Here is a 22,645-nt window from a genome sequence, read left to right as displayed (position 1 = left end):
ATGGCAGAAATAAAGTTAATTTTTAATTTTTTTAATTTTTTAATCAGTATGTACCTGTATCTTTCATAATACCTTAGCACTGTTTCTCCTCTTCCTTCCGTACTTGTTCACTATCCCTCACATGTTATGATTTGGCTTAATTTAAGCCTGACAGATGCGTCCTTCTGAAGCGTATGCCCGTATTGTGGATACAGAGAATATGACTTCTATTGGTTTGTGAAGTACCATTCTTCTAGCGAGCTTCAGAGCTGTATGGACTCTGCAGTTCTCTGAACAGCATTATTAGGGTACACTCATTATGCACCTAATAGAACCTTTTTAGTGTAACTGTCTTACCACGATCAGCTGTAGGCATCACACTGGAACCCCTGGAAAATGGGTGTGCATATTTTTTTCTTGAAAAAAAATAGATGCAAGTGAACAGATCTAACTCGAGATCTCATATTGCTAACTCTGTTTCCTTAACAACACATAGGGGTGTATCCACAAGAGCTATGAAGGTGTCAGCCTGTGTGCGTGGGGCAGAGAAGGGAGCTCCTTTCCAGCAAGGTAGCTACATTCTAAAGGTCTCCCTCTTCATTGACTATAGGGCAAGAACAGAGAGATTAACTTCATGTGGCCTTAGCTAGGAGAGTTTTGAATTTTAACCGTTGCTAGAATAGCACCTTCTCACCCATTAATGAGGCAGTAAATCGGTTTGCAGCAGGTTCTTGCCTCTAGATGTTTCCCATTCACTCCGTGAACAGTAGCAAACCAGAGTCTGAGTGCACCAATGGTCAGCAGCAGTTATGGAACAGCTTAGGAGCCTTCAGAAATATGGATCTAAGGAACAAATTCCTCTGTTCTGTGATTCTACTGCAGTTGGTGATTATTATAAGAATAAGGTATTTGATCCTTGATTCCAACGCAAGCTGTGCCTGGGCATGAGGATTTATTGAGAAACTCTATTACACCCCCTCACCCTGCTGTTTCCCTGCTGATTGATGAATACTTTTTGAAAGCTATCACTTTCCCAATTTGCCATGCATTTAACAAACACTATGCAATTTTTGCAGAATGTTAGTATTTTAACTAGTGAATCATGCATTGCTAAATGAAAAAAAAACAAAAAAAACCCAACCAAAAAAACCCCACCGATGTTGAAAATGTCTATTGTTTCTTTCTCAGCAGCTTTAATCAGATAGTATTGCTGGACTTATTCTGTATGCACTTAGCTAGGTCTCTGGGTGCCATTAAACGATAAACTAGGATCTGGCCTCGCAGCCTGTTCCATGCAGCAATTCCCACTAAAAACAGGAGACTTCTGTGTGCTTGTAGCAATTTACCTGCATACGATGAATTGCAGAACTCCTAACAGCCCTTATCTCTCCACCCGGTCTTAATTTCCAGGCTGAGGAGTAAAAATAGTAATGGTCTTCCTTGCCCCGTTGACTACCACTGAAACACTTCAGGCAAGATTATGTGTTGGAGAGTGTGTGTGATCACGTAGACAAATCACCACTTGAGACTTCTCTGAGCATGTGGGTGCTACTAGTACAGAAGTCAATAATAATGAAATAACTCAGTAAGACAAAACAACAAGTTCAGAATGGTAGGATATGTTTTAAAGTGAAACAAAAAGTGTATTTTTTTGGCTTATTGCACTGCAAAACAGTTCTGCATTTGCTGCTTTCTGATTTGCGTGCAACTGTTCACTGTGTGTGAACTGAAATTGGTTGCTTAAATCCTACTTAGAAAAGCCAACTGGAACACATCTTGCAAGGGCCTTTGCCTACCCTTTCTCATGTGCAAGCATCTAGAGAAGTGATTACAGTTTTGGACCATATGGTAACCTTTGTTCAAGTCTCCAAAGTTTATTCCTTTTCCCTTCCCTTTTAGAATGTACATAATAAGCCCATCAACAAACACCAGGTTAGATAACCATATAATTGAAAATTTATTTTTCCCTGAATCTTGTCATCTCCGTGGAGCTAGTAGCAGCTGACAGCATGATTAGTACGTTATGCACAGTTTTGATTAGCACCAAGTATATTTTAATAGACATGTAAGAGGCAATCTGGAAATGTTTGTGGATAAAAATAATTGGGAAGATAAATTCAGGCATGATTAGAGAGAACATGTGGTTATCGAAAGTATGTTTCATGTAGTCAACCTTAAATTATTTCATTCCACGCACTCTTCTAAAACTAATCACAAACAAACATTGCCCAAACTGGAGTTACTCAAATGACCTATGACTCCAGAGCATTTACAATACGGTTCACCCTTTAGCCGGGGAAATGTCATTGAAAATGCCAAGTGAATGGGAAGCAGAAAGCTTAAAATGTTTGATATACTGTTAGCATTAATTTCCAATGTTTTCCCGTTATTGCCAAGTCTGTTCGAGTGTTCAGTGATATTATTTTGGGTTTCTCCTTTCCTTATTCATTCTTCTTAGTCTTTCAGTGCATTTTCAGTTCTTGCTGGCGAGAGCAGTAAGGACCCCTTCTTTTTCTAGTCTTGTACTTGGCTTACAAAGCTCTGCAGCTATTGTCATGCACTACTTCTGAAAGCACTGTTAATCCTCAGAGTATTATCTTGTCTGGGATACTATTGAGCAGAATGCTGATTCCCAGCTCAGTCCTGAGTTTCACAAAACCCAGAATTCTTATGCAGTCTTTCACACCTGGGACCTGTCAGTAGACATCTCCAATCAGCTTCCTTCTTTGGGCAGGAAGGGGCACCAGTAAATTCCATGTGAAGACTACTTTCAGGCCAATAATTTTCCCTCACAGATATAGCATGCATCAATTTCATAAATGCGCAGACTGTGTTACAGAGTGACTTGATAGAAGCTCTGGTTCAGCTCTGGAGCTCTCAGCACAAGAAGGATATGGACCTGTTGGAGTGGGTCCAGAGGAGGGCCACGAAGATGATCCGAGGGCTGGAGCACCTCTCCGATGAAGACAGGCTGAGAGAGCTGGGGTTGTTCAGCCTGGAGAAGAGAAGGTTCCGGGGAGACCTTATAGCGGCCTACCAGTACCTAAAGGGGGCCTACAGGAGAGATGAGGGGGGGCTGTTTGCAAGGGCATGTAGCGATAGGATGAGGGACAATGGTTTTAAACTAGAGCAGGGTAGGTTTAGATTAGACATTAGGAAGAAGTTCTTTACAGTGAGGGTGGTGAGACACTGGAACAGGTTGCCCAGAGAGGTGGTGGAGGTCCCATCCCTGCAGACATTCAAGGCCAGGCTTGATGAGGCTCTGAGCAACCTGGTCTAGTTGAAGATGTCCCTGCTTACTGCAGGGGGGTTGGACTAAATGATCCCTACCAACACATTCTATGATTCTATGAAATGGCAAACAGCAAATACATTGCAAAGCCAGTCACAAAATGTCAAGCCAAATTCTTCAAAAAAGGCTAAAGAAAGCCTAGCCCTGATTTAAACTTTGCCCTGATTTGAGCAAGGGGTTAAACTAGATGACCAACTTTTTTTCATTACTAGTTTCATTCTATGGTCCTGTACTTTAGCAGCTAGATAACTTCACTTTCCAAAAGCACCGCATGCCCAGCAGTCCTCGGTGTATTTGGCTGTACAACAATCTTTGGTGACCTGAGAGGCACAATCATGCATATACCAAAACAAATTGTTAAGATTTAAAGTTCTGGAGCAGCTTTAGAGAAATGGTATGTATAACTTCTGTGGGATCCTTTAGGCGTTCCATCTGAACTTCTGATTGAGTGATTTATTTTATTTTTTTTATTATTTCTTGGCTTAAACATGTTATCCTTTTTTCCCCTGTTTTATCTTTGGAACAGCACATTCCTTTTAAAAATTGTGTGGATATCTTACATCCTTTAATTTGACTACAATATAAACAATACACTTGGGCAGAATTCCCCTCCCCAAATTCAAACAACTCACAAAACCAATCAGCATTTGGAGCAACGCATCAATCCTTTTTACCAAGCTCAGAACAAAAGGAAAGGCTTATATAATTTTTTTTACTTGTTAGTGTTTTTCTTTTGGTTTGCTTTTTGTTTATTTTAATTGATGCAGAATTGCCAAATGTCAGTTTGAAGGAACTAATTTTACATGGGTGCCAAAAATGAAGGGAAAAGACTTATACCTTTTTGTCATTGTGTTATAGGTTGGCTTATCCTTCATTCAGAAATTGGGTTTAATCAGTAATACTGCTTCCAGCCTATCCTTCAGACGAGCTGCTCTTTGTGGACTTTGGCTTGATGCTTCTCTCACTTGCACTGGTGTAAAGCAGGACAGATATCAGTAAAGTCAATGAAAATTAGAAAGTCTCAAAGTGAGAGTGAAAGGGAAATTAGTCCCTTATTCTTAGCAGTTGATTAGTTTTAACACCCTGGAGAAAAGCCAGGAGGCATTTCACACTCTAACAAGCCTGTCATTAATACAGATCCTGAGGCTGTTAATACCTTAGTAAAATATTTTCAGCTGTTTATAGCACCAGCATCATTTCGTTTGAGAAGAAAGAAAGTTCTAGTCTCAGTAAATATATCAGTTTATTGTGATCTCTGTTTTCATGTACTTATAGGAACTGTATAATGGAAAACCTTCCTAGAGGTTAAAAAAAAAACCTAAGAAATGAGCCTTTAAAAATCACCAATCAAAATGAAAAACAGCTTGAGTGAAGGAGGATGAGCGCAGGTATTTATTATCCTGCATCCTTTGTCTGACTTATGAAGTGACACTGCAGATCTATAATTTTTTTCAATGTCTTTTCCAGGCACAGCTCAAATTTGCTGGGGACATAGATCTTCCTTTCCCTCACAAAATACAACAGATACCGGACTCAAAAACTCATAAGTTAATATGCTTTAGTGAGGATTTAATTACCAGGGAGCTTTGCTCTGAGTAGAAGCCTCATAATGGATAGAAGGTCATTTTAACCAGTGAAATGGTTAAACAATTTAGTGAAACTATTTATCAGAACATCTTTGGTGGGAGTAGCTACCTAGGGATTTTGAAAAACAGGGATCTTGGGCATTTTAAAAAATATTCATTTTGTTACCACTTGCACTTGTCTTAAAGTTTGTCCGTAGATAAATACCCACAGTGTTTTTTCCCATTTTTCATCCACTAAGAGATCTACTGTTATAATTCCATGTCTCCTGTAGAAATAATTAATATGTAAGACACATTTTGATAAAGGTGTCAACGCGCAAGCAATGCATGAATGCTTAATCTGTCAGCTGTCAGCAGTAAGGCAGTGGTGTGGCTCTCATTTTGCACTTTCTATGCTTTTATGCTCCTGTCTTTCAATATTTACTCTTTACTCATGTTCTCTTTTTTGGAATTTTTAAACATGGGTCCACTATGCGTGGTTAGGGCTCCATTCATATTTTGGGTTACACAGTAATGGGCAGGAGTTAGCAGTCAGTTTGTTACATGAAAATCCTTCATAACATCCCATTTTAAACCCTTCTATGTTTGCTAGTACTGTAGTTATTCACAAGCTGGTTTCAGCCCAATCTTAATTCAAATCCAAGAAGTCAAACATGATTTAAGTAACTTTCTTAGCTCTCTCGATGGCTTTGGATGCTTTTGTCACTGTAATACTCTTCAAAAGGGGAGCAATAATGGCAAAAGAAAAATTCCTGGAAAGAGATGCTTGATGGAAGGGGAAATTGGGGGTAAAGGGTACAGCCTATATCAGTGACTCTACTTACTAGTAATCAGATGAAATCCAGTAAGTACAAACATGGCATACATAACTAAACTGAAATCTGGAGCAAGCACTGGCTCCCTTCAGATATTGCAGTTTCTAAGTCCTGGTTCTGAACCTACCACGTGACTAACTTCACATATCCAGGGTATATTAAGCAAGATTCATATCTCTAACAGCAAAAAGTGATGGTCTCCACCACTGGATGCAGAGATATTATTAGGTATTGATAGAAGGCTCTTTGAGTCAACTAGATGTTCTTCACAGACACATAAATTCTTTGTGTTCCTCTCCTTCTCTGCTGGTGCAGGGCTTTAGGCAGTTTTCTCTGGACGATTTAATTGTCCTGTCAGTAAATGCTTGGAGACCTGCTAATTCATGAGCCAGTAAGTCTGATTTATGGTGCATGACGTCACTATTGCTAGACGGAAGAATAAAGTGAAGAGTTGCTTAATATCATAGTAATATTAAAATTCATATAGCAGAGTCAACAGTGTTCCTATGCAATTTTTTGTCCTCTCTTGCACCGCGAAGATTAGCTTATGTTTACACAGCACAAAAAGTTGCCTGAAAACTGGATCAGAAATAGAATTTTCATGATAAAATGTTTTATTCTTTTTACATAAGCTTCATGTAAAATTAACAACTACGACAAAATAACATAGCCTCTCCTCTAGGTATAACGAGATCATTGTTGCTTCTGAAATTTGGGTCAGTGAATATTGCATTGTTCATAGAGTCAAAAATTTTAAAAGATCATAGCAAATTACTAATCTGACATCCCACAGAATTTCAACCAGAAATCCCAGTCTCAAGCATATACTTTCTTATTGAGCTACAATACATTCTCTGGAAAAAGTCTGCATATCTAGTGCCGTGCTAAGTGCCTAGTGCTCAAAACCGCTTAATATTAGTGAGCACTAATGCAGAAGAATTTATATTTTTTTTAAAGTTGTGAGTTACAAGAGTAAGAGACAGACTAACCTAACTTCTGAATAAGCTGTATCCGGCTGTCAGAACCAGAAAGACAGCATTTCTAAAGTGAACAAACAAATAAGCAAACAAAAACTCTTTCATGAGCAGCAGAACTAAAGAAACCTTCTTTCCAATAGATTTCTGACCTTAATTCCCACCTGTTTTCTTCCTGCAATGATTTCAGCTCAGTATTCAGCAGCAGGTAAATAAGGGACATAACACCAATAGTCCAGAGATGAGAAAGATAGCAGATCAGCTCTTTTGTAGGACTGCTACATTTTTCTTCAAGTGGGGTAACACCTCAAATCTTGCTTCAACTCATTCCTCCTTCCTATTGTGTTTCACATTCTCATCAACAGCCAAACAGTTGTGTCCTAAAACCCATAAACTGAAATTCCACTTCCTTTTTTAATAGTCTTCTCCATATAGGTAGTTGATGAGGCCAGAGAGTGATCTTGCAGAAGTGATCTGTCAGTCTTTTATAAATAAAATGACCTCTTCCATTTCCATTAGCTTCTTGTCATTGCAGGGAAAGCAGAGTGGAAAAGTTCAGCGTTTTCGTACCCTTTGGAAGCATTCATGGCCAGGGATACGTTCTGAGATTCTGAAACAGAGTTTCTGGGTTTATTTCATTTTTTCTGAAAAAAAAAAAAAAAAAAGCAGAAGAAAATCACTGTGTTTTGTATGTGCTCCTCTCTTTTATATTGGTTTAATTCTTCTTTATTCCCCATTGCAGATGATCCTTAATCAGTGTAATCCAGATACACCTAACCTGTTGGTCTTGAAGTGTCTGCTACATACCGATGTAAGCTTGATATAAGCCTGGAAGTTATGGACAGTATTTGGTGAGCAGAGGAAGAAGTTGCATATTGTTCTAGAGAACAATGGAATATAATTGACAAAACTTGCTGAAAAATTCTAATGAAGAACTACCTAGGATGATGAATCCCAGGTACTGGGATCCCAGTTTACATTTAAACAGCTTCCAGCGCATTTCTGATAACTAGTATTCATTGTGTTCACACATCACAGTTTAATACAATTTAAAAACACAGCACTTTCGTCTAGCACCAGGTGTTCGTTTCTTCTGAAAAATCTGATTCATTCTGCTCATGTAAAAAACTATCTCATAAAATACGTATGTACTTTCAATGTTAACTTGATGTGTACGCTATCCAATGAAGGCTTCACTTCAATTCTGAGTGTTCTCAACTTCCTATGTGCTGTACAGGTTGCTTTCCTGATAAGGATGGTCACCTGAGAAGGGAATAAGTGACTGCAAGACTTTTACTGTGAAATACATCACGTAGCTGAACAGCAGGAGAAAACATAGCTAAGCCAAATGCTTCAGCCAAAGGGACTCCAATTATACTCTCCAGAGCTGATTTTAAGGGTGAGCAATGCTGAGCGTCAGAAACACAATTCAGAGTTCACACAGAACAGCAGCCTATTTTTCAAAAAACAAAAGGAACAAAGAGCTTCCCTTTGCTATCATAAAAACCAAAGCTCGTTTGGGGAACAAGAGTCTTGGGGAACAAGAGCTCCAGACACAGTAATGCAACAATCCTTCTTTACACCAGCTGAGGACTTGACTCCTGAGTTCTCAAGATGTTTCAGATATTTGTGAATCACTTTTTTCCACCATAATGGCCCAGCCTTTCCCGTGAACAGAATATCATAACTGCTTTACAGCTCACAGTTGGCGTTACAATTTAAGCCTGGTCAGGATTACAAGGAAAATGGGATGTGTTACAGAAGCCTCAGTGCAACTCTGAAGCTAGGACTCAACCATTTCACAGCTGGGATGCATGGTTGGCAGATGCACAAAATTGACTTATGCCACAGTCATGCTCTTGATGACCAGTTTGCCTCAACAGCTTTTTTTTCCAAGTGATGGGTTTTCCCTGTCAACTGATTTTACAGAAGTGTAAATTCATTGGACCCTAACTGCTGCATTTCCACTGTGTCCTCACAGACAGATAATATCATAGTACATCACACATTCCTCAGATGTGTGGACACAAGAGTCCTCCAAAACTAGAACATATTTCTCAAATATAGACAGATAAGCATATAGTAGACTCCAGAGATTATCTGCTTATAAGAGAGGAAACAGCAAAAGCAAAAAAAAAAAAAACTTAATCACAGAACTAAGTTACATCTGAATATGGTTTTTGCTTTCAGAAATCTTGTAGAGCAGATAAAGCAAAAGGAAGGAGTTAGGCATACCAAGAAGTTTTTTAAAAGCATTTTCGTTTCTCTCTGGTAAGTCAAGCAGCCCTTTGACTCTTCCCTTTAGAGTGAGAAGCAGTATTGCCAACACTCCAATTCTCACTGATTGATAGAGATTTACTCTTTGTGTTTCTTATGTTGGTGGCAGGTGTAGGAGCTCATCTCTTCAAGCAGCAATTTACTTTTAATTAAAAAAAAACCATCTCTTTGGATAATCCAATTGCTTTCAGTTTTCCTGTTTTCAAACTCATTTCCTTCAAATTTCAAACATTTTTTGTATTGCATAGGAGACAATTCATATAAACTGTTTAATTTAATGGGGCTTTGGAGGAATGAATAATTACAAGGGCGACACGTTCTGCAGGGAGAGGTAAATCCTAATGCAAATTCTAACTTTGCATTCACACAGAGTCTCTCCCAAATTCTAAGGTAAATCTTCATTGCAGGATTACCCATTTTTTTTCAAACAGTGTCTCCTAATATCCTGATACAAAAGCCTTATCTTCTCATTGCCTACAGTTCTACCAGTGAACTTTAAACCAAGGTAAAATCTGAGCAGAATAATTCAATGTTCTGTAGTCTTCTAACATCATATTACTATTTCGAGGCTTGTATTTGCTAAATTACGCAATTCCTTTGCAACATAAGCACCAGTCTGGTTTAAAAGACCTGTTCCCTACCTGCACTTTATTTCATTCAACCTCCTCCATTTCACACTTTCCAGCTCACCTCACCTAAATGATACTAGATGCGTATCCATAACAGTGATCCCAAAGGATTTAATCAGATTTCAGAAAATAAATATGAATTTGGGAGCTACATCAGAAGAAGGACCAGTATGGGGACATCAGACAGCACTCTGAGGAGTGGGATCTGCTGGGTGGCTGGCTAGTTTAGGGCACATATGGAAAGCTTTAAGGTAGACAACTGTAGGATCAGCCAGACAATCATTCTGTTTTGTAGCGCAAAAAAGGTTAATTTTCTTGTTATCTGCTCTCCTAATTATTCCCATTCATTGAGCAAACTCCACATTTAAGGATCTCCTAGAGATTACTAAAAGTACGTTCAGTGAAGTGCTGCACAGACATACCACTCTGCCCTGGAGGAAGCATAGCTACATCAGCAACAAGTTCCACCAGGGCTCGTTATTTTCTTAACAGTTTAATTCAGCCTGGGCATAGCACCACTCTGCTTTCACTCCTCTGTTTTTAGCTTCATTAATAACTTGGCTGTCTTTCAACATTACTGGACTGCAGAGTGTAAACAGACCCTAAGTCTTTCTGCAATTCTGCTGCCTATCCATCCCACCTTTTCCTTCCCTCCCAACTTCTCTCCCACCCAGTACAAAAACCTAAACTCTATGGGTTTCTCTTCATGTGTCTCCTCCATTTCTCTTCATCTACTGAAGTCCACATGGCTAGGGATGTGTCCTCTTTGTCTAAAAATGCAATGTCATGGCTTGAAAACACTGCAGGTTTTTCCCAGGAATGGAGTAAGGAAGACGTGGTGAAGCATTATGGGATGAACGCAATAGGTGGAGATGCTTCAAGAGGGCAGATGCCAGACAAAGGTAATTTAACTGCTCCATCTACCATTGTAGCCAATTTCTATGCATTGAATGTACTGGGGCCCTTGGGAAACTGGCCACATTAGACTCAAATATAGCCTTTCTCAATAACCCCTCAGGAAGGCAATGCATCCCTTTTTGCCTTCACTCCTTTTATTTTACATGAACATCTTTACAGAACTCCCTTCTAATTCTTGCATGGCCAACCCTGAAACAAGACTAGTGTTGATGGCACTCAAATCTCCTTGGCATATCATTCAGAACACTTGGACAAGACAAATTCAAAAAGTAGAATGTTCTTATAACCACCTAGGGTGGAAGCCGTATCTAACTTAATAAAAGATTAGCTGCTGGTTATTGTCCCTATTATTTGAAATCTCTTGCTAAATCCCAGTCTGTTGTGCTTTTGTTTGTTTTGTGAAGTCCTTCAGCCTAGCTGCTACAATTCTTACTCAGACTATATAGTTGAGAGAATTTCTTTTGATCTGCTGTGAAAAATTTAATCTTGAAATTTAAAAAAATGTGGGTTTTTTTTCTTTTTTTCTGGAGGGCGGAGAAAACATGATAAATCCTTTAACTTATGTCTTCACATGCCAATCAAAGCAGCAGCAGGAAATTTCTGACCACATAGCTGGGAGTATGTCTATTCTGATAACTTCATCCAAGGCACCAGCTATGTAAACTTTTGAGTCTTAGATAATTGGAGGAAAAGGATAATTACAAAAAATCCCCAGAAAAACCTTCTTCACTGGGAAGTCCAGAGGAACCCAGTTTAATATTCATTTACTTCATTTTGGCACGTTGACCCTTTACAGTTCACAGAATCACAGAATCACAGAATTGTAGGGTTGGAAGGGACCTCTGGAGATCATCTAGTCCAAGCCCCCTGACAGAGCAGGTTGCACAGGAACGCATCCAGGCGGGTTTTGAATGTCTCCAGAGACAGAGACTCCACCACCTCTCTGGGCAGCCTGTTCCAGTGCTCTGCCACCCTCAAAGTAAAGAAGTTCCTCTTCATGTTTAGGTGGAATTTCCTATGTTCAAGTTTGTGCCCGTTACCTCTTGTCCTGTTGCCAGGCACCACTGAAAAGAGCCTGGCCCCATCCTCCTGACACCCACCCTTTAAGTATTTATAAACGTTGATAAGATCCCCCCTCAGCCATCCTTTTTCTAGACTGAAGAGACCTAAATCCTTCAGCCTTTCTTCCTAAGAGAGGTGTTCCAGTCCCCTAATCATCTTTCCTTTCAGTTTCCTTTTCAGTTCCTTTCAGTTCACAGGGAAAATGGAGGCAAATGCAGAAAATGTAACAGCACTGCAGATGCCAGGGTGGTGGCAAGACAATCTCCAGCAATTGTTACTAGGGCTGAGCTGATCTTCAGTCAAATCACATTACCAGTCAGTATGTGCATCCCACAACCTCCCTGCTATCCTGACTGCAGCTAAAATGCATGACCTTACACTACCTTTACCATGAACTAAGATAACACTTTTCATCTTGCAGCAGGCTCAGTACAAACGTGTGCGTGTCCCACTGCAGAGGTCACTTGCTGCAGCCACCCAGTCACTCTGTGGTCACTTTTCTGTATCAAATGGCTTATCTACACAGCAAAATTTTTCTGAAGCGGATGTCTCTCCTGGACTTTCTGCATCTTTGTAGAGATTGTCTATATATTTAAGCTAATTTTAAATTAAATAAGGTTAAATTAATATAGATTACTTTAATTAGACTAGATCAATCTAATTTTTAAAAGGTACTTTTAATCTAACATAAACACATTGCAACATGGAGTTAGCAATTATCTTTCTTCCTGTGCTGCTCAGAGAACGACTGTGATCACTGTTCAACTTTATTGCTGTAGCTGTTCTGTAAAATAAAGGCATGTATTGTTAGTTTTCCCACTTCATCTTGGTGAGAAAAACCTATTCTCCTTACACTAACCTCCCTACAAGAATTTTTCTACATAGAAAAACTTGAACATAGAATTCACACTTTTTAGGCCAATAGGGCTCATAACATAATAAGGATTTTACTTGGGAGTCTAGCTTTAAAATAAAAGGTATTGTTTTGATGTTCCCGTGGAACTGTTTCTGCAGAAGAAATATGAAACTACCATAACCCAAAGATATATGAATTTATGTCCTTCTCTTTAGCTACATAAGAATTTTTTAAGTACAGTCAGCACAGCACAGGGTACAGGGATCTTTCTGCACACTGCCTAAATTGCAGATTTGAATTACAGGCTAGTGGCTTTTTCTATGATGGAGCACTTACAACTGTTCTTTACGGTACTTAAGGTTGAAGCTTGGTTTCTTGCAGGAACCATGATGAATGACAAAAAAAATAAAATGTGACAATGTGAGGTACAATTTGACATTTAGGTAAAAGGGGGATTTGAGCTATGGGGTCTTGTGGCACATTTTTCCAAAGGAAATATTAGGCACAGGACAACGATTTAATGGTTTCTGAAAACCAAAGGTTGCTAAAACTGATAAGGGAGGAGTAGAAAACACATGCAAAGGCAGACATTCAGACATGTTGTTTCTTCATGTGATTTCTCATGGCCTGTCATATGCCTTCAGTGAAATTTAGTAGTATTCTTCTTTCCGAAGAGCTGTTTGTGAGTTGCAACAGTACAGTCCTTGGGACTTTGACATTGTAATTTGTTGCCATGACAGTAACAGTGATACTATAAATTAAGCTCCCACAAGGTCTCCATGCCTCTAGACAGAGGCTGTGAAGGAAAAGGGCCAAGAAATTATACTTGAAACTTAGAAGAAAATACAATTTTTTCTTTCAAACCATCAGCAAAACAGGGTTTGATGCTGTTCCAGCTAAAATCCATGGGAGGTTCATCACTGATACCAACAGGAGCAGAATCAAGCACCATTTGTCATAGAGATTAGCATGCAAAAACAAGAGATGTGAGCAGTAAAAAACCTCTGCAATCCCTCATGAAAAATCCTTTTGTGGCTTTTGGATGTGTTTGCTGTTGTTGCTGCTTTCCCACATGAAAAAGAAAAGAGCTAGACATCAGAAAAATTATATTGTTTAGTAATCTCTAAAGGATATCATTCTGCTTTCAATAAGATAGATTTGGCTGTTTTCCTCACTCAAGGAAGTCAGGTGGTCCCAGAAAGGCTTTGCTTGCAATTACACTCTCTGCTAAAACAAGGATACAATAGCTGAGTGCCAAGTCAGATCAATTGTTTCAAAGGGCTTCAGACTAGATCCTTTGGCTCTCACTCACAGAAATGCTCTTCAGTCACATAGATAAGTTTGAGGAAAGACTTTTTTCATGCTTAAGATTGAAGGTTTAGGCTGTAAAAGAAAGGAAATTAATCCCAAGGGTCAGCAATTATTTCCCAGTGTTTTTCAGCTAATAATTAAAAAAACTGAACCCGTCGCACTGAAATGCACGCCCAACTTCAAGACAGAGTAAGGGAATGTTAGACCGCTTAGGATAGTTATCCTTTACAGCAAGGGCTTCTTCATTTGGAAAGAGAGGAGCTTTTATGAAACTTTTAAGCCATTGATTTGAAAAATGGCCCGTATCGTTATAGTCATGCTGCAGAAAGGGAAAGGCAGGCACAGGGACATAAGCAACGTTTTCAAGGTTAAACCACAAGGGAGGTATTCTGTTATAGTGTCATGGATGCCAGAGCACGTCTCTGCTCTTCCAGGCAGTCATGCTTTATCAGGAATTGAACCCTAACTCACTAGACATACTTTCGGCATATTCAGTGCATTGAAAGAAAGATCCCAGAACCAGAGGAAACAGAAGTGAAAATAAGCATCTCTGACAAAGTGCTACATTTCAGGAAGAGGGGAGGTTTGGGCTTGTGTGTGTGCACTTCTGAAGACATCATATTGTACAGATGAACCTTCTTCATCTTCATCTTCATCTTCATGTATCTGTCTTCATCACAAAGCCATCAAAACCCTCAAGTTCAATGTGCAGCCCTCAGAGTGAGGGTGTTGCACTGATGCTAGTGGAAGAGTTGAATGCGCAGTGAACACACAACACCATCACAAAGCAATTTATTGTTCAGCCCTGAGAGCAGAATTTTGCCATCAGTGTTTTAATCAAGTTACAAGCGAAGATATATGTCTTATGGCTTCAGCGGTTTTCCAGGTCTGTGACAGATATTCTGCACAGATTTACAGGAGACTTTACCATTGTTCCGTCTATTTCTCACGTTTTATATTTCTATATATCATCTTGACTTCAGTTAAGTTTCTGTTGTCTGCATATGATGCCTCTTGCATTCTCAGAAAGGAAGGAATAAAGTGTAGTTTCAAAACAAAAGACATAAAAAGACAGGAAGAGAAATGTTTGCAAGGATAATAGAACCAGACTTAAAGAGGGAGAAAGAATAATTGTAACTATTAAAGAATAATTGTAACTATTAAAGAATTTATTTATCCCACTTGAGCTCCAACAGCAAAGGCTTGATCTAGATTTCCTCTTTCCATAAAACTTCAGCTTTTAATTTAACAGACTCAAAAAAATCTCATGTGGACAGCTTATATCTCTGCCAGATTCTTCCAGGAGCTGCATATTTCTTTCTGTATTGAATGTAATCGTAAATAGCTCTTAACTTCAATTAAAAAACTATGTGTTTCATATATGAAAGGCTATTTAAAAACCATCTGATTTACCCCAGGGAACTTTTCATGGTTTTTTAACTACCGTTTCATGAAACAGAAAACAATGTCTTGAGTTCAGAATCAAGAAGGTTAATTGTTGTAACAATACTAATAGCAGCTATACAAACTGCAGTATGCCCAAATATTGTGCATCTTTATTTGTGGTGTTGGAGTTGAAAGTGAAACAACAGATATATTGGCTTTTCAGATGTTTTGTTAAGGGCAAAGGCTGATGTCCTACTGTTTATTCTGGTACATTTCAACATATATCTTTAAGGCTTATCTTTGCTGCAGCCTAAAAAGATATTATCTTTGCAAAGAAGGGAGGAAAAAACAAGGTGTTACTATCTTACCAGGAGATGCTTGGGCTCAGACAGTATGGCCACTGTCCTGCTGCTCGCCAAGGGCCATACAACTCATTGGAAAACATTGCACATACACTCTGCATTGCCAGCTACCAACTGGTCCAAGCAATTTGGTTGTACTGTATTGCAGCAGTACATACTGCGCTCCAGTACCTATTTACCTGCAGCACAATGTTGTAGGGTTGCCAGATGTCCTAAAATTACCATTAACACAAGCACAGATAAAGGTAAAAATGAATAATTTATTAATAGAATCCAGACACACACGAACTATTCACAAAGAATTTTTCAGTGACTTATGGAGAAAAATATAAGTAACTGATGTTTAACTACTGTTACTCTGAACGAGCTATAAGTTTCTCACTCAGCAGCACTCAGCTATCAACCTGTCAATGAGATTTCTCAACTTTTTCCTTGTGAATCTGGTTCTTATGTAAGCCCTTCATCTCGCAGTTTGCCTTTAGGGAAGACGTGGTGGTCTATGAGCCTATCTATCTAACTTACATATGCAAGCTTCTCCAAGGGGTCCACTGAGATTCAAATTTCTCCAGCGTGCACACTGTCATGCAGGAGTCCTATGAGTATAAATTAATTAGGTTGTTGAGCTCAACTTTTTTTCTGAAGGATTATCCCCCACTCGTAGATTTTTTGACTTGATGATGCCACTGGGCATGGTGGGATAGAATGATTGCTGATCCAGAACACAAGTGGAATCTCATAACTGCAATCTTGGGGCTGAGGTATTCCCACAGTTCGGTAGCTAACCTGTGGGACAAATTAGGACATAAAAATAGATTGGGATTCCTTTCTGTGCTTCTTCTCATGTTTAATCAGATTATTAGTAAAACAGCATAATCATCAGTGAAATAAGAAGTTATTTTTTCAGATTCCTGAAGTGTCTCAGGTTCTTTCCAACACCTAGGATCTATGGATGTTTCTGAGTCAATGCAAATGACAGCACTCCATTGCATGCATGCTTCATCTGCTCCCATCAACCTTCCACTCCAGGCATATTACTTGGACTGTTATTTTTGTCGTTAACATTCCAAGATTTCCTTTCGCTCAGGAATGGCTTGCCGTCAAATCAAGTCTATCTCCCATTTTCAGCAGACAGTATGTAAACTTTCTTCAGAAGACAAAAAACCACACTCAAATAACTATTTTACTTCTGACTGACAAGACCCGAAGGCTAGAAATAAAGCGACAGGGCAATCTCTGCCTAACAGACACATATGCACAAGGGATGAAGAAAAACTAAATTAGATCTCTGTTCAGAACAAGAAGGTGCAAATCTGAGGCTGACTGTTATTTTAACCACAAATGCTCATCTCCATCCTAGTCTTCATTCTTGTATTTTCAAGGCTTGACTGGATAAAGCCTTGTCTGATCTATGTGCTGATATTACTTTGTGCAGGATGTTGGACCTTCTGAGATCCTCTGTGACCTGAATTATCCCATGAACCAATGCATAAAACAAAAAACTTTCAATCCCTAGTGGACTTTTAAATTTGGTTTATAATAACAACTAGTAATCAAAAAACGTCTGAAGTTTAATCTTCCTCCTCTCTATCCAGTTATGTTGTTCTAACCTTCAGACGTCCTGGCCCTAGCATGCAACACCATTCCTCTAAAAACACACTCTCATGTTTTGGACGGTCCAATTCAATACTCAGTCCCAACTTGTCTCCACTTTCAAAGAACTGACTTTCTCTTTGGCCAAAAAAAATTATTATCAATGGCTTAAATTATTTTTAAAGTAATTGCCATTTGTGAAACTCATAATTAGGAAATTATTACCAGTCAAAAGCCCTAATTCTTATTACAGATACAAAAGAGTTGGTACAGGGTTGGTACTTGTTTTCCCCAAGTAAGGTTTCATTCTTCACAATAGCTTTTTCAATTCATGGCCTGAGTTTTCCAACACGATCTGGTGTTTGGAGTGCTTAGATTGAGCCATTCCATTCACAAGGAACCTGGTTTTCAAAGGGCCAGGTCTTTTCGGTGTGCCCAGCAAATAAGAGGTAACAGAAAATTGGGTACTTTTAATAATGAAGTTCTGAAATTTGCAGATGTGCCCAAATCATTAAAGAGCCTGCTGGAATTGGAGTCACTGACCCACAGGTTCTCTTTTTAAAGTGTAACCTATGTACTTTCTTAAACAAAGATTTTCAGACGTACTGCAGCATAGGCTCATGCTAGGGTAATAAGCCAAGCAACTAGCAAGGAAAAAGCTGGCATTAGGAGTCCAGGGGTTTGTTCCCAGTCTTCTCGCTGTCAATAAGAACTTTCAGAGTCTGGCCCCAGTTTCAGTGCATTCAGGGTTACATAACTCTGCTCTGTGTCTAGAAGATGGATAAAGGTCCTTACATTTCAGCCAGGGAGGAGAATGGAAGGCATGGAGTGTCTTTCATGAGTCCTCTCAGAGGACCATTAACCAACTCAAAACATCCTCAAATAGGAAAATGTTGGTATTTTCTTCTGAAAACTTAGAGGGAAGTTTAAGGAAATTATCAGTCTTCACCATACATTTCTGAAGGGAAGAAAAATCAACACTGAAAATTATTGCCTGGGAATGGAAGGGTAATGAGAAGGGCTGTAGAAGGAAGTTTTCTAAGGCATTTTTTTTTTTGGCATATCAGACTTTCTCCCCACTTCTGATCTTTCAAGGGGGCGAGTCTTCTGAAGAATCTAGAAAAGGAATCAGGTATGTATGAAAAAGTGAGAACAAGGTGAAGAGGTGATTAATGCTGCTCCGGTGTTTGGAAGTGAAATGGTAACTCCAAAGTTCCTCCTTTTCAGCCTTCTTATTTACACCTTCTGTGACAAACTGCCACTCATGAATGTGTTGGGTTTTTTCTGTTCCATGGAAACAATAAACAGTGGAAGTGTTCTATGTCTTAAAATAACTCTTTTTATCATTCAAGACCAACAGCTACAATATGAATCAAATAATCTGTCTGATTGTCAAATTCTGCTACTTTCAATGCTGCCTCTCTTTATTAGAGGCTTTTCCTTACCCCATGAAAGCCTCTGTAAATCCAGCCAACCAAAACTATTAAATATTTTATGGATTTTTGATAATAAAAAAATATTCTGCATCTGCCTTAAAGTTGTTTTTTTAAGGGCTCATGATCAATCAGGCTCAGGTAGCTGTGAGCTCAGAGACTGTGATCAATGGTAGAACATCTGATACATGTCCTGGTTTTCGTAATAGGTCTCTAAATAGATTCAGGAATGCATTCAGTTGTTTAAATATTCATACCTGTTCCCCTACGAGCAAGTTCTAATGTGTTTAATTTGGAGGGATAGCCAAACTCATAAACTTTATCCCCAGTCTCAAGCGCCATGCCATTACTATGTCCTCCTAAGGTACTGTTAGCAGCTGTCATTCTACAAGATGTATTAGCCAGAGGTAAGTTAATTATTAGTTGGAAGAAAATTTATGATATGCTGTGAAACTTCACATAAAGTGTGGCTCCGAGAAGAAAAAAAAAGAAAGTAAAAAAAAGAAAGAGGAGAGAGAATAGGTAAATGTTAAGCCTTGGGCATTACATTTACATTTATGAGATCCTCTACAATTTACTGCTCCAGCTTGTTTTCCTAAAAATGCCTTAGGTTTGTTTCAGCTAAAATACACTATAATGTTTATAACATTAATTTGTTTAAGGTGCCCCTTCTCTGTGACTATTCAAGTACAAAAGTGGGTGCCCCATAGCAAAACTCGACTCACAGTCATGGCTTTGAGCCATCCCAACGCACCTATAAAACCCATATATGTACAACCCCTTACCCGTTCCCATTCATCAAAAGCTGCATCAAGTCAACACCATAACTCAAGTTACCCAGTTTTCTCACCCAGTGTCTGGATTTGTAGCCAGAATTACAACATGCCCTTGCAAAAAGGATGAAGCTGGCTGTGGGCAGTTTCAGCCCTTGACACTCAATACTGGAGTAGCCACGTGGTCCTCTGGATGGTAGCTCAGGGGCAGAAAGTTCTTGATGACGTTGATTAATTATTCCTGTTTTATTGCCACCTTTGATGGCAGTAATGGTGTGTTAACATGACTACTTAGAAGTAGAGGAAACAGAGTAGGTCAGTAGCTGACCTAAGATTAAGATCTCCTGTCTCCTAACACAACAGCCCTTTACATCTTTTACCACGTAAGTGTTCCCAGACAATTAGTAAGTGTTGGCAAATGTTGACTCCAGTGGACCATATTAGTATGATATGATGGAATAATTCCGCTATCCCTGCGCTATTTATAGCTTCAGAGATCTTGCCTTCTTGGCTCAGTGCAAACTCATGACCTATAAGAGGCAGCACTTTTTAATGCTGTTCTTTGGCATCAGTACTCTCTCTCTTCATAACGAGTTGAATCGGAATGGATTAAACAGTGGTATGTGAAGAAAAGATGAATAAATAAAGCGAAAAAGAGTCTTTGTCAGAAAAACAAAATTATCTGCATATTGTAAGTTGACAGGAAAGCACTGACTTAGAAAATTACTGCAGAGCATTCTATAAACAAATTTCAAAGAAACAAGAATTGTTTGCATTGTTGAAATTATTTTAAATTTTAAAGGGGGTGGTTCTTACAGAAGAAAGCAGGAATGCCAAATCAAGATTAAATTTTTGGCAATTGAAAACAAAATTTAGCTTTGCGGTGTCAAAAATTAATTTCTTTTTCCATCTTAATTGGTAAGGATAAGCATTATTTTTCTAAAGCATTCCCATTATCCTCACTGAGTTACTCTTTCAGTAAAACATGGTTTTGACCAGTTCTCATAAATACAAAAGAAAATCGGATTTAGAATTTGAAAAAATATTGGTGTAAACAGAAAAAAATCGTTTATTCAAGGGAATGGAATGGGACAAGCTAGTTTCAGAAACCAACATGCGAACACAGAGAAATGAAATGGAAAGTGCTTACTCAGAAAAAGGATGCAAGTGACAGAGAGTCTTAGAAGTCGGAGAACTCTCTTCTGAGACAGCTATCAGAAAAAGACGGTAAAGTCACAAAGCACTACTGGTATTCCCAAAAGATTTTTTTCCATTAGTAATTTTTATAAACTGTGAACAGATTTTGCTGGAGCGGAATCATAAGGAGGACAATTTTGAAAGTGATGCCTTGGGAACTACATACATAAATCCTGTTGTTTGTTAACAGGATTTGTGAACAGAAGTCCCCATGCGCTGCGTTACAGACTGAGCTCCGAGAGGATTAAAACACACTGAACGTTTCTTTTTCAAGCCTCCTTATTTTTATTCCCTTTCTTCTTCCTCAGTATTCAAGATGACATCATCTTCACTGCTAGAGGGAGCTGGCTTGCAAGAAGGTCCTTGTGAGCTGCAGTTAGTATGTTGTAGGTAATTTCTCACCCTAATGTCAAATCCAATACAGCGTTACACAGTTTGTTAAATCTGGAAAAAACTTAAGAAGTCAGAGAGTTATTCTGGAGCTCCATTGATTCGACAAAGAAAATCCTAAGGATCCATGACTGTCAATTACCAATTTAAAACGGATAATCTAAAACAAGGTGAAGCCGTCATGAGAAAAGAAGCTGACCTGGATCTCTGCCTCAGACTCCCTGGGGGAACAAAGCTGTTCTCCCTGCTCTGGAGCATGACTGCAGGAGGAAGGAAGTGATGCAAAGAAGGTTCTTTCCACCAAATGACCTGGGACCCAGTGAGTGCCTGTGGGTAGGGATGGCTGCAGCCGCAACTGGTTGCTGAAATGTGCCTGTTCACTGCTTTGTAAAGAAAATACAAGCCACCGGTGAATCATTTAGTAATTCTTCAGTGATCCAGATGGGTTTTAAAGAAAATATAAGACATCCGTTATGAGGCCTGAGTGCCTCACAGCATTTGAAAAATGCATTTTATAAATCAAGAGTTGGAGCAGAAGGTAAAATTTACCCATCTGCCAAAGACCAGTGCAAAGTCAATGTACTATATACTTTCTCAAAATAAGTTTAAGCGAGACCTACAGTTTCATGCTGGCCTTTCCCAAAAGGATGAGCTTCAAGATCGTTCAAATGGAAAATAATCACCTAAAAAATGAATACTCTAATAGAGGAAAAGGAGAAGTTTCTTGACATGGTGAAATAAATAAAAACCGCAGCTAGTATTACTGAGAAAAATGTCTGCGGAGAGTTAGAAAGAGAGGCAGCATATTTTTGCAGCATCACAGCCGGGAAACTGAAGAACACTTTAGCTTGAAAGAGATGCTATGTTCCAAGCAGAAACAGCCCTGCATATTCAAAAAAGTAAAACAATCTAAACATGTTAAACTCCTTTGAAGAGTAATTTAATATTTCTTCAGTAATTCCAGGGGAAATAAAAGATTTATTTTAAATTCTCTTTCTAAATGCCATCTATCTGTTCCCATCATGGCTGCTTAAAGAGGAATCAGGCAGAAATAAAGCTGGAACGCTCTGAGTGGCTTTTATTCTTTCCTGTCCTTAGGACAGATTTGCCCTTGCTCTTGTCCTCATGTATTCATTTCCATGAAAGAAAAACGTCAGTGTTCTGAACTAGTAACATATTACATCAATTTAGGATTGGTGTAAAGGATTGTTTCACAAGGTGTCAGGTTGACAAGGGATCACAGGACAGCAAAAAACAATCAAGGCTATGAAACGGAGCAGTAGCAGATCTTACTGAATTGGGGTTAAATGCTAATGGCTGATGTCTTCATTACTGTCTTTTTATGTATATATACATATATAAATATGTATATATAGACACATTTTAGGAAGCTTTTTGTGTTAGACCCACAGCTTGAAAGGGGCTGTTCAGTGTGTTCGGCAGATTCTTCATCTGCATAGTGTCATCTATTTAATTAGTCATATTTTTATGGGGCGGTTGTTGGTTCTAGTCTGTTTTTATTGACTGTATTTTCAAATAATTGTCTTGGGCACATCTCTGAAGTTTTTATAAAAATACCCCAAGCCTATAAATAATAGATCTTTCACTTGATTCCAAATAGTACCACATTATTCAGCAGGGTCTTACTTGTTTCTTTAAAATTTAGGAGAAAGCTCATGGGAAACTAACTTTCCAGAAAGCTGTGAAAGTAAAGATGGACGAGTGCATAGAACTCTGGTGTGATACTCTACATAAGAGCCACTTCTAGGCTCTGCCACAGACTCAGAGCCCCTTGCTTCACCATGGAACTATCAC

This window comes from Larus michahellis, chromosome 3, assembly GCF_964199755.1.
Source record: "Larus michahellis chromosome 3, bLarMic1.1, whole genome shotgun sequence".
Lineage (NCBI taxonomy): Eukaryota > Metazoa > Chordata > Aves > Charadriiformes > Laridae > Larus > Larus michahellis.
This window is presented reverse-complemented; position numbering follows the sequence as displayed.